This window comes from Lissotriton helveticus, chromosome 7, assembly GCF_964261635.1.
Source record: "Lissotriton helveticus chromosome 7, aLisHel1.1, whole genome shotgun sequence".
NCBI lineage: Eukaryota > Metazoa > Chordata > Amphibia > Caudata > Salamandridae > Lissotriton > Lissotriton helveticus.
Window position 1 is genome coordinate 485,131,959 of NC_136068.1, and position 17,603 is coordinate 485,149,561.

The following is a 17,603-nucleotide window of genomic DNA, read 5'->3' on the forward strand; positions in this document are numbered from 1 at the left end:
GTCTTGGCTTTTGCATCCTCAGCTAACCTGATTTGCCAGTAGCCTGCTGTCAGGTCAAATGTGCTCAAGAACTTGGCAGAAGCCAATCTATCAATGAGCTCATCTGCCCTGGGGATGGGGTGGGCATCTGTCCTAGTGACAGCATTGAGACCTCTGTAGTCCACACAAAACCTCATCTCTCTCTTACCATCTTGGGTGTGAGATTTTGGCACCAGGACTACTGGACTGGCCCAAGGGCTCTCTGAGGGCTCAATAACTCCCAGCTCCAACATCTTTTGGACCTCTGTCCTAATGCAGTCCCTGACATGGTCAGGTTGCCTGTAGATTTTACTCTTGACAGGCAGGCTGTCACCAGTGTCCACCTCATGGGTGCACCAGCTTGTCTGATTTGGGGTCAGGGAAAACAGATGTCTGAAGGACTGAAGAACTTGTCTGCAGTCCTGTTGCTGATGTTCAGAGAGGCTGTCAGCAAAGACAACACCATCTACTGACCCATCATCAGGGTTCTGAGTAAGGAGGTCTGGGAGAGGGTCACTCTCTTCCTCCTGCCCCTCATCTGTAGCCATGAGCAAGCCCATGTCTGCCCTGTCGACAAATGCTTTTAGTCTGTTGACATGAAGCACCCTGTGGGGGTTTCTGGGAGTCCCAAGGTCCACCAGATAGGTGACATATCCCTTCTGTTCAACTATTGTATGGGGTCCAGACCATTTGTCCTGGAGTGCTGCTGGGGCCACTGGCTCCAACACCCATACTTTCTGTCCTGGCTGGTACACAGTCAGCACAGCCTTTTGGTCATGGCAAGCTTTCTGAAGTTCTTGGCTGGCCTCAAGGTTTTTGGAAGCCTTCTCCATATACTCAGCCATCCTGGAGCGGAGACCAAGTACATAGTCCACTATGTCCTGTTTAGGCTTTTTGAGAGGTAACTCCCTTCCTTCCTTCACAAGACATAGGGGTCCCCTTACAGGATGCCCAAACAAAAGCTCAAAAGGGCTGTGGGCAACCCCCTTTTGTGGGACCCCTCTGTAAGCAAACAGAAGGCAGGGTAAAAGGATGTCCCATCTTCGCCTCAGCTTTTCAGGTAACCCTTTTATCATCCCTTTGAGGGTCTTGTTGAATCTTTCAACAAGCCCATTACACTGTGGGTGATAGGGGGTGGTGAACTTATAGTTGACACCACACTCCTTCCACATTGCAGTTAAATATCCTGACAAGAAGTTTGCACCTCTGTCAGAGACAACCTCCTTTGGAAACCCCACTCTGGAGAAAACTCCAAGTAGGGCCCTTGCCACAACAGGAGCTGTTGTGGTCCTCAGGGGAATATCTTCTGGATACCTGGTGGCATGATCCACTACCACCAGTATACATCTGTGCCCAGATGCTGTGTGGGGGTCCATTGGTCCTACAATGTCTATCCCCACTCTCTCAAAGGGTACCCCCACCACAGGTAGTGGTATGAGGGGGGCCTTTGTTGTGCCACCTGATTTGCCACTGGCTTGGCAGGTAACACAGGAGCGACAAAACTCCTTGGTATCTTCTGACATATGGGGCCAGTGAAAGTGAGGGACAAGCCTGTCCCAAGTCTTGTTCTGGCCCAAGTGTCCTGCTAGGGGGATATCATGGGCCAAGGTAAGAAGGAAGCCCCTAAATTGCAGAGGTATAGCCAACCTCCTGGAAGCACCAGGCTTGGGGTCTCTAGCCTCTGAATAAAGGAGCCCATCACCCCAATATACTTTATGGGTACCTTGAGCATTCCCAGAAGCCTCAGCAGCAGCCTGCTGTCTGAGGGGTTCAAGAGAGGAACAATCTAACTGAGCCTGCCTCAGACCTGCCCTTGAGGGTCCCCCTGTCCCAAGAAACTCAACCTGATCAGACTCAAGTTCTTCTAGGACAGTTCCCTCTTGGGTCTCAGAATCATCCTCCTGGGAGGGCTGATCCTCAACCTGAGGCAGGGGGGAAGGCACTGCCTTAACCCTCTTGCTCTTTCTCTTGGTTGGTGTCTGGTCTATTGTTTCAAGATCCAGCACCTGTTCAGGTAAGCACTTTGTGGCCTGTGACCTGGTCAGAGCAAGGACATGTGCTGATATTCCCAGCATTTCTGCATGGGTCCTATACTCCACCTCAGACCAAACTGAGGTTTCAAGCTCATTACCTAACAGACACTCTACTGGAAATTCTGAACTCACAACAACTCTTTTGAGGCCAGTTACCCCTCCCCAAGAGAAGTTAACAACTGCCATACTATTGGAGGTAGTGGCATTGCTAGTGCTGGTCACTAGGTAGGTTTCACCTAGTATGATCTGGTCAGGGTTCACAAAGTTAGGTATCACCATAGTGACACTGGCACATGTGTCCCTGTAGACCTGAGCCATCTTGTCATTAATAAAAGGTGTCTGTCTGTACTTGCTCAGATTACTGGGACTTACAGTAGAGGAAATTGCTATGTCCCCATCACGGACAAGAACAGCCTGAGTTGGTACTCTGACTAGGTCAGAGTCCACCTCAGTTCCCAGGGTTAACCCTACTATACCCTTTTTCTGGGAACCACCACTATCAGCTGGACTAGGGGGAACAGTTGCCTTAGGGGCAATGGTGGTTGGTGCTGTGCCCTTCTTGGTGCACTCCCTAAACCAGTGAGAGACTGACTTACAGTATCCACACCAGGGCTTCTTTGGACCTTCTTGTTTCTTTTTGTTCTTTTTGGAGCCACCCTCCCCCTGTGACTTTTGGGGGCCTGGTGTAGACTTCTGGTCTTTTTGTTTCTGCTCATTACCCTTCTGGTCTGCCTTTTTCTGATCACCTCCCTGGTTCTGGTTTTTCTGCTTAATCCTGGTTCTGACCCATTTGTCTGCCTTCTTTCCCAATTCTTGGGGAGAGGTCACATCAGAGTCAATCAGGTACTGATGCAATAACTGGTTTTGACAATTGTTAAGTATTTGCTCTCTCATGATCAAATTATACAATCCTGTATAGTCCTTAACTTCACTTCCAAATAACCAGCCTTCTAGAGCCTTAGTGGCACAATCAACAAAATCAGTCCAGTCCTGAGTCTGTGTCTTCTGGGTATCTCTGAACATCAACCTATACTGTTCAGTGGTTAGGCCAAACCCATCAATCAGAGCACTCTTCAGGACAGAGTAGTTGTTAGCATCCCCATCACTAACTGTGAGGAGCTTATTTCTACCTTTATAAGAAAAGGAGAGCCATAAGATTGCTGCCCACTGACTTTGGGGTACCTGCTGCACTTTGCAGGCCCTCTCCAAAGCAGTAATCCATTTGTGGATGTCATCCCCTTCTTTATAGCGGGGCACGATCTTGCTTAGGTGTCTATTTTCATAGGACCTATCTTTATCCTTATGGATATTGCTGCCACCAGTGGGTTCTAACCCACTCTCTCTATGCTCTCTAGCACGAGCAAGCTTCTCTTTGGCTAGGACAACCTCTAGTTCCTGCCTCTCAATCCTAAGAGCAGCTTCTTTCATCTTTGCCTCATGTTCCCTTCTCTGAGGGGAGGTCGTCCCTCTCTGAGCAAGGCCATGAGAGCCATTTGAAGCCTGAGAGTGGAGAGAGTCCCTGGAGTGAGATCTCCCTCTTCTCTGCCTCTGGTTAAGCCCACTTGGAGGTCTGTATGAGGGCTGCCCATACTGACTCCCATGTATGCTTAAGTTAGCCTGGCTAAGTCTTCTGACTGGGACCTGGCTGTTTGTCTCAGGATCAGAATCATCTTCTTCTACCCCCTCTTCTTCCTCATCTGGCACAATAGTATCAGTGTTATCTTCTGTGGAGGGAAGGACTTCTTCTGCACTACCTGAAGCACCTGAGTCAGGTGGCTGTTGAGCATCATACTCTTCTAAGAGCTTAATCAGGAACTTGATGGTAGGGTGTAAACCCTGTTTTAGCTTTCTAGAAGTACACAATTATCTCAATTCTTGGAAGGTTAAGGCTTCATATCTTGAAGCAGTCCTCAAGGGATCTACTTCTGCAGGCAGAGAACCACTAGGGTTCACTGTCTGAGACATGTTTTCTAGTGAGGTGGGGTGTTGCACCTACCTACACTATGTGTTTTTCTACAGAACCTGTCTAGGAGTTGTAGTCAGGGTGTGCTAGGCCCAGGCTCTACAACAGCTAAGTTCAGTAGAACTTAAGTATAATAAGACTTGTTTTTATATGTACCTACAGGTACCTATGTGTTCTTTTAAACGATATCTCAAGATTACAAGTGGTAAAACAACAGCAAGCTCTAATCCCAACCGCTGCACACCAATGTGAGAAGTTGGCCTGGTATACGATGTTCACTATTCTAGTGATCACCTTGCACCAGTCCAAACAACCCTTATGGTGATGGTTGTAAGTCAACCTTATAGACCAGCTATCCTAGTGGTAGCGTGGACAGAACAGTCTTAGGCTAAAAGACTCTTGAGGGCGTGTAAAGCCAGCTGTTTTACCAAATGTAACCCCTTGAATATCAAATGAAAGGACACCACACAGGATATATATAGAATATATATGTATTTATTCACTAACACACTCCTCTGAACTCTTTATGAGGTCAGAGGCAAAAGCACATAACAAGTTACACTTAGAAATACTTTAAATAGCACAATTTACAGTTAGGCCCTAGGGGCGCGTAAAACCATATACTAAGTAAGTGGTATAAGAACCACGACTTGGGAAAGGAGAAGGCCTAGGGCCTAGGGAATCGCTGGGGATACACTATCTGACCCTTAGGTTAGGAGTAGGAGGCCAACAGGCGGCGCGTGCAGTGTCAGTACACTCACGTGAGAGTCAACAAAAAGTCAATGGGAACTTTAAAGGTAAGTAATCAAAGATTTAGGACACTTCCGGTCTGACTAGGAATGTACAACTAACAAAACTAGACACTAGGATAGTGAATCCCTACAGGAGCACCGAAGTACTCGCGTTACCTCACCCACGGGCTGCGGGTGCATAGGTGTCAAAGTGTGTCGGGTTTTCTCATTGATTCCTATGGAGCCTTGGAAGAAGATGCTGCAGGCGACCAGGAGGAAGATGTCCGGGTGGATCCAAGAGTGGATCCAGGATGAAGAGGACCTGAAAGCAGAGGGGACAGAAGCTTGTCGTTGCAGCCACGCGGACCAGGAGGCGTCGAGGACGACCAGGTGCTGGAGAGGAGCTGTCCCACGAAGGTTCTCGCAGATGGAGGGGTCGGCTTCAAGATTGGAGCCAAAAAGCCTAAGCAAAGGCAACCCCTGCAGGATACACAAGGAGCTTCTGGTGCAGACCAGGAGGGTCTGAGGTACTTCACCTTTTCAGGGAAGCAAGTGCCAGTCTGGAGCAACCAGACCAGCAATGGATTTTCAAAGGAATCGTCGTCACAGGGCTACTAGCCAACTGGCCAGCAGCCGGGACAACGCGTCGAGCAGAATACAAGCAGAAGGGCCCCACGCAGATCTCGTGGAGTGTGGAGGGCTGGTCTTCGGTGCAGGTGGAGCTCGGTGTCGGGGTGTCTCAGTCCTCAGTGCACAGCTTCGAGGATGCCTCAGGAGCTGCGCTATTAGCAAGTTGAAGACTTTCCAAGTTGCCTGGTTCCACGGATTCCGACGCCTTCCAGGGGGCTCAGCTGTGCTGGAGTCGTGCAGTGGGGTCAGAGGAGTCCTGGAGTCGAGGTCTTATCAAGCTCTGCGCTCGAGTTCCAGCGGGAACGGGGACAAAGAGAGCCGTCAAGTTGCTGGATGGTGCCTGGTTTCCCAGGGTAGTCACTCCTTGGCCACAAGGGAGATTCTTCAGTCTTCAAGTCGGTTGAATGTCGAAGGGTCCAGAGTCTTGTTTCAAGTTTCAGTTCAGGATCAGTTCAGGATCAAATCTAAAGTCTCCTGGGTCAGCTCCTATCTTTATACTACTAAAGGGGGCTGGTTTACTCACTAGGTCCCTCCTATGGGTGGGACCAGGAAGGGGGGTGGTTACACCCCCTTTGCTTTGTCCAGTTTCGCACCAGAGCTGGGGCTGGAGTGCCCCAGCACCGGTTTGAACTGGACTATGCATGGAACACCTAGTGTGCCCCAGGAAGTGTCTCATTCTATTCAGCCCTCCCTGTCCCAATACACAAAATCCTGTCTGAGGTGGTGCTCGCACCTCTCCAGGCAGGAAACCTATTGTCCAGGCCTCCCTCGCTGGAAGGACTCCCAGCAGCAGGAGGTCAGACTTGTGTCTTTGGCAGCAGCATCCATTTTGTGACGCTGGGGCTCTGGTTAACTTTAACTGGGATAGTCAGCAACAACATGTCTTCTCCCTCTAGAAGGCTGGAATGCTACCCCCGTCGCCAGAATAGGCGAGGGGGTAGTATTCCAAAGCGTATGACACCTTACACGACATGTTTAGATAAAGCCAAACCAAAGTTAGCATTCAACCGCGAGGATAAGGTGAACCACTTCCCAATTGTGGTTGTACCTAGAGTACATGGTGTAAATTTAAAGAGAGTGCATCTGGGCTGTGGGTCTGATTAGCAGGCCCACAGCCACATCTAAATCGAAAACCAGTAAAGCAAAAGCAAAAAGTGGGGGTGACCATAGGAAGCAGACCCTACTCTCCTACACCGCATACCCAACTGTGCCAGTGATCTCGATCCACCAATCAGAGTAGATGGCTGCGGCTTGAGTGACGCATTTTTTCCCACAGTGATTCTGACATGGGTGAGGTTTGCGCTGAGCGGATATATCTGTAAAAACTTGCTGTGAATTCCACACACTTGGGCGCGGCTGCTGCTGACAGGCTCTGTCACGACCCTGGCTTTGAGAGGTGGTTGGGGCTTACAGCACAACCATCAGGGGCACACGTTCAATCTATTGCGGCGAGGGAGGATAAGGCATGTTTCATCCCAGGAATCCTCAACTGACTGATTAAGACCTTTTTACCAGCCCGGGGAGGAGGCAGCAGTATTCTGCTGTGGCTGAACGGACACCATGTAATCAGCACCGCATGGAGGGCAGCGCAAATGGCATTAAATAGACAAGCATTGACAGGGGGTGGGGGGGACTGTAAACATGAGGTCCTGTGGCTGCTTAAGAGACAGACAGCAGCCAGGGCGTGCAAATACAGCATTTACAGAAAATGGTTCAATACAGCCTAGAAACAGTGCGCAGAAAATGGTTCAATACAGCCTAGAAACGATTTTCATAAAATGTAACATTGAAATAATAGTTCAGCGGCCGGTTCCTTTTTCCCCTCAAAGGTAATCAGTTTGAAGAAAATGCCTCTTTTGCAGGCAATCACTACTCTGTCTCAGTGTTTAAAGAGGACAACGTTACAATCTAAACAAGCAATAGAAACAAACCCGGACTAGTGCGTGTGTGAGCGCCCTTGGGCCTGCCCTGGCGAAAGTGAAAGGACCGCGTTTGCCCATCTGTTTCCAATTAAAACGACGGCGAGACGCGGTGCTATAATTGGAAACATATGGCACTCATGCTCGCTCCCACGGACCCTAGGCCACAGATCAGAGAAGGCGGGACATGCACCCCCTTGGGCCATTACGTGCTGTCTTTCTTAGAAAGACATCACGCAAAGCCCAATAGCAAGTGATAAATCCCAAGCACACGCACAAGCGTGTGTTTGGAATTTAAAAGCCCTCACAAAATGCCTTGCAGAGCAGCGCAAGCGCCCTGGCTCAGGCGTGACCTAAAAATGAAAAAAAAGACAGACTCCTCTTGGCAATGTAAAAACAGCTCTTTACTGTTGCGGCAGGAAGAGCGACTGTCTTCACACAAGTAAACAGCCGGTCTCCATTTGCTGCTTCACTTGAAAAAACATGAAGCCACCTGTGACCCTAGACTTTAACCTAATTCTCTACACATCCTTCATTGGAATTCTAACAATGCTTAACAAACCAATTATTATTCTAATTTTGAATGCATGTGTATTTGGGATGAATGCATGTTTTATGGTTTGAGTGCTTTATCATTGTGCTCCTAAGAGCTATGAGATTCCATGTGTCTTGGCTAATTCAGTCTCCTCCTAGTGTCTAAATATTTACCAATCTATTGACAACACAGAATACTTGCAGCTGTGTTAAGGCCATAAATTATGAATTCCTTTAATCTTACTAAATGCGAGCTTTCCTTTAACTATGACCTTACAGGTCTTGCTGGTCTCAGCAAAAGATTTTGGCCAGCACTGCTCTTTCGCCATGTATAGCTGTGTGACGCTCTTTACTGATGTTTGCTATTGCGCCGTGTTTTCATATATCATTTCCTCCATAACAAATAATATGTCACCACCACCTACCACGCAGCGACCTGAAGGAACACTGGGTGGTAGGAAATTTGTGGATCCATGCAGATTCCAGAACTTTCCCACACAGAAATTTGAGAAAAAAGGTTTTTTTCAGCTAAATTTGAGGTTTGCAGGGGAATCTGGATAAGAAAACTTTGGGTAGATCCACGCAAGCCATACCTCGCTGGACTCCCTCGGGTGTCTAGTTTTTAGAAATGTGTAGGTTTGGTAGTTTTTCAAGATGGCCACCGAGCCTGGTGCCAAAAACCCAGGTGACCCCCGTGCAAAACTAGGTTGTTTTGTGATAGGTCATTTTGAGGTCTCCTCAATACATTTTGAGCCCTTGCCTGTCGCAGGTACTTGACTCACCAACGCAAGTGAGGTACCATTTTTATCCAAAGACTTGGGGGAACGCTGGGTGGTAGGAAATTTGTGTATCCATGCAGATTCCAGAATTTTCCCACACAGACATTTAAGAAAAAAAAAGATTTTTTCAGCTAAATTTGAGGTTTGCAGGAGATTATGGGTAGGAAAATGTTGGGGAGCCCACACAAGCCATAACTCTCTGGACTTCTATAGTGTCTAGTTTAAAGACATTTGTGGATTTGGTAGGTTTCCCTAGATGGCCACTGACCCGGGGACAAAAACCCAGGTGACTCCCCTTCAAAACCAGGTTGTTTTGTGATAGGTAATTTTGATGTCTCCGGAATACGTTTTGGGCCCTTGTCTGTCGCGGGTACTTGACCCACGCATGCAACTGAGGTAACATTGTTATCGGGAGACCTGGGGGAACGCATGGATGGTAGGAAATGTGTGGATCCACGCAGATTCCAGGACTTTCCATCACAGAAATGTGAGGAAAATGTGTTTTTTTGACAAAGTTTGAGGTTTGCAAGGGATTCTGGGTAACGGAACCTAGTGCGAGCCAGACAAGTCACCCTATCTTGGATTCCCCTGGATATCTAGTTTTGAAAAATGTATACCGTATTTTCTGGCGTATAAGAAGACTGGGCGTATAAGATGACCCCCTACATTTCCTGTTAAAATATAGGGTTTGGGCTATATTCGCCAGCTTATAAAATGACCCTGGCGTATAAGACGACCCCCGACTTTTGAAAAGATTTTCAAGGGTTAAAAAGTCGTCTTATACGCCAGAAAATACGGTAGGTTTGATAGGTTTCCCTGGGTGCCGGCAGAGCTAGGGTTCAAACTCTACGGCTTGGCACTTTGCAAAAAAAGGGTCAGTTTTCACTGTGAAAATGTAGTGTCCACGTTGCGTTTTGGGCTGTTTCCTGCCGCGGACACTAGGCCTACCCACACAAGCGAGGTACCATTTTTATCTGAAGACTTTGGGGAATGCGAGGTGGGTGGAATTTTGTGGATCCACCGGCTCGCGGCCATCTAGGAAAACCTACCAAACCCACACGTCTTTAAACTAGACACTCGGAGGAGTCCAGCGAGGTATGGCTTGTGTGGATTGATTGATTGATCCACACAGATTCCAGAACTTTCCATCACAAAAATGTGAGGAAAATTAGTTTTTTCTTTTTTTTACAAACTTTGAGGTTTGCAAGGGATTCTGGGTAACCGAACCTGGTGAGAGCCAGACAAGTCACCCCATCCTGGATTCCCCTAGGTGTCTAGTTTTCAAAAATGTATAGGTTTGGTAGATTTCCCTAGGTGCTGGCAGAGCTAGTGTTCCAAATCTACAGCTAGGCACTTTGCAAAAAATGGGTCAGTTTTCACTGTAAAAATGTGGTGTGTCCATGTTGCGTTTCGGGCCGTTTCCTGTCACGGGCACTAGGCCTACCCACACAAATGAGGTACAGTTATTCTCAGAAGAGTTTTGGAAATGCGGGGTGGGTGGAATTTTGTGGTCCATGCAGATTCCATTACTTTCCACAACAGAGATGTGAGGAAAATGTGTTTGAGGTTTGCAAGGGATTCTGGGTAACAGAACCTGTTGAGAGGCACACAAGTCACCCCATCCTGGATTCCCCTTGCTGTCTAGTTTTCAAAAATATACAGGTTTGCTAGGTTTCCTTATGTGTCGGCTGTGCTAGGGCCCAAAATCCACAGGTAGGCACATTGCTAAAAACAAGTCTGTGCCTAGTGAGCTTTCTGATACCCTGGGGGGGTGGGGGGATCGGGGGGGGGGGGGGAGTTGTCAATGTAAGGGAAGCAGAAAGGGCGCAGCCCCCAACCCCAGGCATAAAAAAAGCCTGTGTAATCATTGGTGCCGAGTGGCCTCTGACACCCCCGGGGGGTCAGATGAGGGGCTACTGCCCCATCTATCTCCTGGGGGGCAGAAAGACTGTGGCATTTTTGGGGGTTGGTGGGGACAATGGCATGCCCATTCTGGGCCACCCATACCCCTGAATTAAAAAACAATATATTCCCTGATACCTATTGTGCTTCCGGTTCCCCTGGAGGTAGATAAGTGGCTTTTGACCCTATCTGCCTCCGGGGGGGGGGGGGGGGGGGGGGGAGGGGGTGAAGAATGACTGTGGCAATTGTTTTTGGGGCGGGGGCATTGGCATGCCTATTCTGGGTAGCCCCCACCTCTATGTATATATACAAAAGTATCCCTGGTGCCTTGTGTGCTTTCTGCCACTCCCCTGGGGGTAGATCAGGGGATCCTGCCCCATATGCCTCCTGGGGGGCAGAAAGACTGTGGCATTTTTTTGGGGGGTGGGGGCATTGGCATGCTCATTTTGGGCAGCCCCCCCCGCGTAAATATAAAAAAAACCCTGGTGCTTAGTGGGATTTCTGCCCCCCCCCGGGGGGCAGATAAGGGGCTTTTGCACCATCTGCCTCCCAGGGGGGGGGGGGGAGAAAGACTGTAGTATTTTTTTTAGGTGGGGCATTGGCATGCCCTTTCTAGGCATCCCCCAACCCTGCGTATATATAAAATAAGAAAATCCATGGGGCCTAGAGGGCTTTCCTACCCCCCACCCCGGGTCAGATCAGGGGCTGTTTCCCCCATCTGCCTCCTGGGGGGCAGAAAATCTTGTGCCTTCTTTCTGGGCAGCCCCCACCCCTAGCATATAAAAAATATCCCTGGTGCCTAGGGTGATTTCTGCTCCCCCATCTGTTCCCGAGGGGGAGCAAAAGCTATCTGGCAAAACTTTCTGGGGGAGCAAAGGCCCTTGCCCAAGGGGCCGCTCCCCCCTCCCCGGTGGCTAGTGGGTGGATGCATGCTTGGGGATCGCCCTACTGGGGCGATACCAAAGCAGGGATCCACTAGGGAATGGTACCATTGGAAAGGGGAGATTCTCCCCTTTACAATGATATCTCTCCCATGATTTTCGGTGCTCGGGAGCAGAGATAGCCCCACAGGCACCAAAACTGTGAAACTGAAACTAAGTTTCAGTTTCGTTTTCATTGTAATGACGACAGCGCGCCATGTGCACGACGGTCATTTCAATGAAAACCCTAACCATGCTTTGGGAGGTTGGGGAAGCTCTTCCCCACCTCCCAAAGCGAAAAAAAAACGTAAACAGCAGAGGGACTTTTTTAAAGTGTGCTCTTGACGGAATGGGTCCGTCATGAGCACCCTTGCACTTATGCTCATAACGTAACCATTCCGTCAGGAGCATGGAAGGGGTTAATCCACGGGACAAGTAATAATGTAGATTACATTTTCTGAATTGCAGTTAATGTGTCTGTTGAGTTTCCCTGGTGTGCGTATGCCCAGGGTGATGGTCTTGGTAGTCTTTGTAAAGGGACAGACAATGGATCTCCTGCATGGGATATGACGCTTTATCTGGGAGTAGGCCAAAAGTGTTGTGGTTTTGGGTTCAAGATAGCGTTCATGTGTTCTGGTGAGTACAAAGGAATCTTGTGAATTATCCCCTTGTTTGAAGGAAAACAGGTTTTTCAAATGTCAAATTTCATGATATCAAACTTTGGCATTTTTTACTGGGCTTTTTCTTTTTACCCCAGTGTAGGAAGGTGGATACCTGACTATGGTTACCCCAGATTTTTTGCCTTGTATTTAGCTGGTTTTTGACTTAGTTGGCCTGGGACCCTGCTATTTAGGGCCCCAGGCTATCTGCTCTCTCTTTAAAATGGACTCCATGTACCCTAGGTGCATAACTAAATTGAATTGGGTCACCTTATCAGCCCCTGTACAGTGCACTATAGGTGCCCAGGGCATAGGTGCATCCAAGGCCTACCAGGGGCTGCAGCATATCTTTTGCCACCCCTGGCTGGCCATCCAAATTGACACAACTGGCTGATCACTCAGCTGTGGCAAGGTCGTGTCATCACCCCTTGCTTAGATATAGTATACCTATGTCCAAACCTTTATCTGGACACAAATACACCTATAAGTCACTCCTATGGCAGGCCTTTACAATCCTGGAGGCAGAGTGCTTGGTTTTATGTGAGATGGTGCTCTAGCATGAGCTGAGCCTGTCTGCAGTATTCGGAACCATTTCCTTACTGCTGTTCCAGTGATACTGCCATACCATATACTCTTAAGTGCATTATAATCCTCGCGGTTAATGCTAACTTTGGTTTGGCTTTATCAAAACATGTCGTGTTTGGTGTCATACACTTTGGAATACTACCCCCTCGCCAGTTCTGGCGACGGGGGTAGCATTCCACCCTTCTAGAGGGAGAAGACATGTTACTTTACTTAAAACGCGGTTAATCCTAACCAGAGCCTCAGCATCACAAAATGGATGCTGCTGCCCCTACACAAGTCTGACCTCCTGCTGCTGACCGAAACTTGGCAGGGGAGGCCTGGACAAAGGGTTTCCTGTCACAGGGAGGTGTTACACCACCCCAGACAGGAGATAGTGGATTGGAGCAGGGAGGGCTGAAAGAAACTAGACACTGCCTGGGGCACACAAGGTGTCCCATGCAAAATCCATTCAAACCGGTTCTGGGGCACTCCAGCCCCAGCTCTGGTGCGGAACTGGACAAAGGGAAAGGGGTGTAACCACCCCCTTCCTGGGTCCCACCCATAGGAGGGACCTAGCAGGTAATCCAGCCCCTTGATTTGGAATAAAGGTAGGAGCTGTGCAGGTGCACATCAGATTATCCTGACTGAAACTTATGAAACGAAACCCTGGACCCTTCGACATCCCACTCGACGTGGAAGACTGAAGAATTTCCCTTGTGGTCAAGGAGTGACCACCCTGTGCAAACAGGCACCATCCAGCTCGTCACCATTTGCTTTGTTGCAGTTCCCGCCGGAACTCGAGTGACAGAGATCAACAAGACCCAGCACCTGCCTTCCAACAGCCGGATCCACAGTCCCTGCAAAGCTGAGACCCGTGGAGGCGACCTGAAGCGTGGGGCAGGCCATCTTGGAAAAACGACGAAGTGCTGACCGTGCAGCATCCGAGGCTCCCTCGAAGCTGTGCATTGGAGTTTGAGAAGCTCCAGCCCCGAGCAGCTTTTGCACCGAAGCTCACCCCTCCACACTCATCGAGTGCTGCGTGGGGCCCTTTTGCATTTTCCTGCTCGACGCGTTGGTCCGGTCGCTTGCCCGTTGGCTAGTGGCCCCAGTACCGACGAACCTTTGAATTTACTCTGCTAGACTGGTTGCTCCAGACTGGCCCTCGCTCCCCTGAAAAAGAGCACCCGCTTTGACCTTGCTGGTCCGAGTAAGAAGCGATCTTCGAATCCTGCGTGGGTTGCATTTGCCAAGGCCTGTTGACTCCGATCCGGAAGACGACACTGCTGACAGCGAGAGCCTTCGTGGGACAGCTCGTGATTCTCTCCAGGACATCCTCGGTGCCCCAGAGTCCACGTGGCAGCGGAGACAAGCTTCACGACAACCACCTGATTGCGCCCGACATTACCTGGTTCCTTCCTGGTTCAGACAGAGATAATGGTCTGGAACATCACCAATCTTCAGCTCTCTTTAAGATCCTCAATGCGCTACCTGGGCATAAGAATCACCAAAGACCCCAATCTTCTGGCCCAGAATAAACTAGATCGCATCTCACGCGAAGCTAAATCATTAATGAAGTCTTGGTCTTTTCTACCTCTCACCATATACGGGAGAACCAACCTAGTAAAAATGTCCATTCTCCCCAAATACACATTTCTCTTCAACACAATTCCTTTATTATTCGACACGAACCAATTAATAAAATGCCAACAAAATATAAACTCATTTGTTTGGTGTTATAAATCTACCAGGCTGGCGTGGAAGAAACTGAGAAGGAGAAGGGGAAAAGGAGGTCTTGCTTTGCCAGACCTGGAATACTTCGCCTGGGCATTCCACCTGACCCACTCCAGGATGTTACTAAAGTCCCCACTAGACAACTCGAACGGCCATATGTTCAAAGCTATGCTACTGGGCTCAGACCTTCCACTGGACGGATTCCTATTCAAATTTGGGCATCAGAGGTTTTTCAAAAAAGTCAGACTAAAGACACTATATTGTCTCATAAAAGAATGGTCTCAAATCAAATCCAAGGCGGGTATTCCATACTTTTCTAACTATGCGCCGATTTGGGACTTTCCTGGGCTCTCACCGCATTACACTCAGACGGTTAAAACAGTCTTACAAGAAGCAGAAATCACACGATGGGAGAATTAGTAGCAGATAGCTCTCTTATCGAATGGGAAATATTCTCAGACAGGGTAACCTCACCATTAGCCTGGCTCGTTTACAGACAGCTTTCTAGCTGGTTGCGCTCTCAAACAAGTAAAAAGATCAAATTTGGAGTAGACAGCCCCTTAGAAAGGAATTTAATCGAAAAACCATATAAAAGCAAGGAGGTTGCCTCACATTATTGGAGCATCTTGGAAGAAAGGGAGGGTGAGTTTAATCTTCCAACAAAGCTATGGGGAGGAGAGGGAGAACCCCAGGCAGAAGGGAAATGGATAGAGTCCTTTACACTCCTCTATAAGATCATAAAACCAGCTTGGCTGAGGCGCAACCAACTATTTACATTACTTCGGGCGTACTACTCCCCTAAAAGGCTTTCCAAGTTTCAACCGGGGAAGTGCTGCAGTAAATGTTCTTTGCTAGCCGCCTCAGATCTGCATATGTTCTGGGAATGCCCGAATGTTACCATCTTTTGGCAAGAAGTCAAGATATCACTTGAGTCAATCCTTAAAATCTCCATCCCTTTTTCTTGGTCGCTAGTAATATTTGGACTGAGGGTTAACATCAAAGGATTAGAAAGAGAGTTCCTATACTACGCCATACTACTAGCAAGAAGACAAATCTGCAAAAACTGGGTCAACATCAACCCAGCAACCCATGCAGAGTGGTCGTCCTCGCTTTATATGACGTCAAAAGTAGATTTGGCCAGAACATGCAGCCCCCGTACAGGGAGATTTTGGAATTTACTAATTGAGTGGAGTCGGAACAGTTAGGACCCCGGGGTTTTTTTTTTTTCCCCCCGGGTCCGATGATTAAGCCTGAGTCTCCATGTCCAATGGGAGGCACCCCAAGCCATAGTAATATTGGACTATCAGCCCATATTGGGCTTGTATTGGAGGTAGCTCGTGTGGGGTTCTATTTCTCAGCTTTGACACCAGACCAGCCTCTCAGGAAAATTTGACGGTATCTTAAAGGCACAGATGCTACTGGGTCATGCGGTTGGAATGCCCCTGGATCGATTAAGTGGCTAATGAGGACAAAAAAAAAAGCTGAGACCCGTGGAGGCGACCTGAAGCGCGGGGCCGGCCATCTTGGAAAAACTACGAAGTGCTGACCGTGCAGCATCCGAGGCTCCCTCGAAGCTGTGCATTGGAGTTTGAGAAGCTCCAGCCCCGAGCAGCTTTTGCACCGAAGCTCACCCCTCCACACTCATCGAGTGCTGCGTGGGGCCCTTTTGCATTTTCCTGCTCGACGCGTTGGTCCGGTCGCTTGCCCGTTGGCTAGTGGCCCCAGTACCGACTAACCTTTGAATTTACTCTGCTAGTCTGGTTGCTCCAGACTGGCCCTCGCTCCCCTGAAAAGGAGCACCCGCTCTGACCTTGCTGGTCCGAGTAAGAAGCGATCTTCGAATCCTGCGTGGGTTGCATTTGCCAAGGCCTGTTGACTCCGATCCGGAAGACGACACCGCTGACAGCGAGAGCCTTGGTGGGACAGCTCGTGATTCTCTCCAGGACATCCTCGGTGCCCCAGAGTCCACGTGGCAGCGGAGACAAGCTTCACGACAACCACCTGGCTAGTGACCCAGACTCTGTCCCCTCTGCTTTCAGGTACTCTACATGTTCGATTCACCCTTGGATCCAACCGGACTCTTCTCTACTGGCCGCCTGCAGCATCTTCATCTCCAGGCGCCCTAGATCTACACGACGAGACCCGACACGCTTTTGCACCTGTGCACCCGCTTCCTGTGGGTGAAGTAACTCTTGAACGCCGGTGCTCCTGTAGTGGTTTACACATCTAGTGTCTAAGTCTAAAGTTTTGGCCTTCTAGTCCAGTCGGAAGACTCTTAAAACTGTAACTCGATAACTTTTACGCACCATTGACTTTGCATTGGTGCATGCGTGTGCTTTAAGCGCTGCACCCGATTCCCGCGGGCTACTCCCGTCCTAACTGCTGTTAGTCCAGTGTAGTCCCAGCGATTCCCAAGGCCCTAGGCCTTACCACTGATCGATAAGTGATACTTATACCACTTTTTTGATATATGGTTTGAGTGGCCACCGGCCTCATCCATAATTGTGCAACTTTCATATGTTATACTGTGCTTTTGTTTAAACGATTGTGCTTCTATACTCATAAAGAGTACAGGGGATTATACTGAGAATAAATACATATATTTTTATAATATATAACTTGTGTGGTGTCCTTTCATTTGATATTACAGGATTGCATATGGTAAAACAGCTGGCTTCACATGTCCTCTTGAGTTAAGCCTTTAGGCTGCTTAGTCCATGCTACCTCTAGGATAGCTTGTCTTTAAGGTTGACTTACAACCATCACCATAAGGGATTGTTTGGACTGATATAAGGTGCCCCCAGAATTGGAGACATCATACATCAGGCCAACTTCTCACACCCAGTAGACGTGGAACTATAGGTAGGAAGACAAATCAATCTGTCTTCTTGTTTTCTGGCATTTGTTTGTAAAAGAGCTTCCCCATCATTGTTACTGGCTCGTTTTTTGGCTTTCTAAATAATCCTGTGGTGATAGTGATGATTTTGTGATTTCTTACACAGTTCATCTGTTTGGGAAACAACCTTTACAACGCAACTTTTACAACGCACTACCATTACAACGAAACATTTACAGAGCAACATCCATTACTTCGCATGCCATTACAACGCAACCATTACAACGCATGTCATTACAACGCATGTCATTACAACGCATAGTACCCTTACACTATCCAACACTTACCCTACTGTTGCACCCCCTGGTGTTAGAATAGTAATTT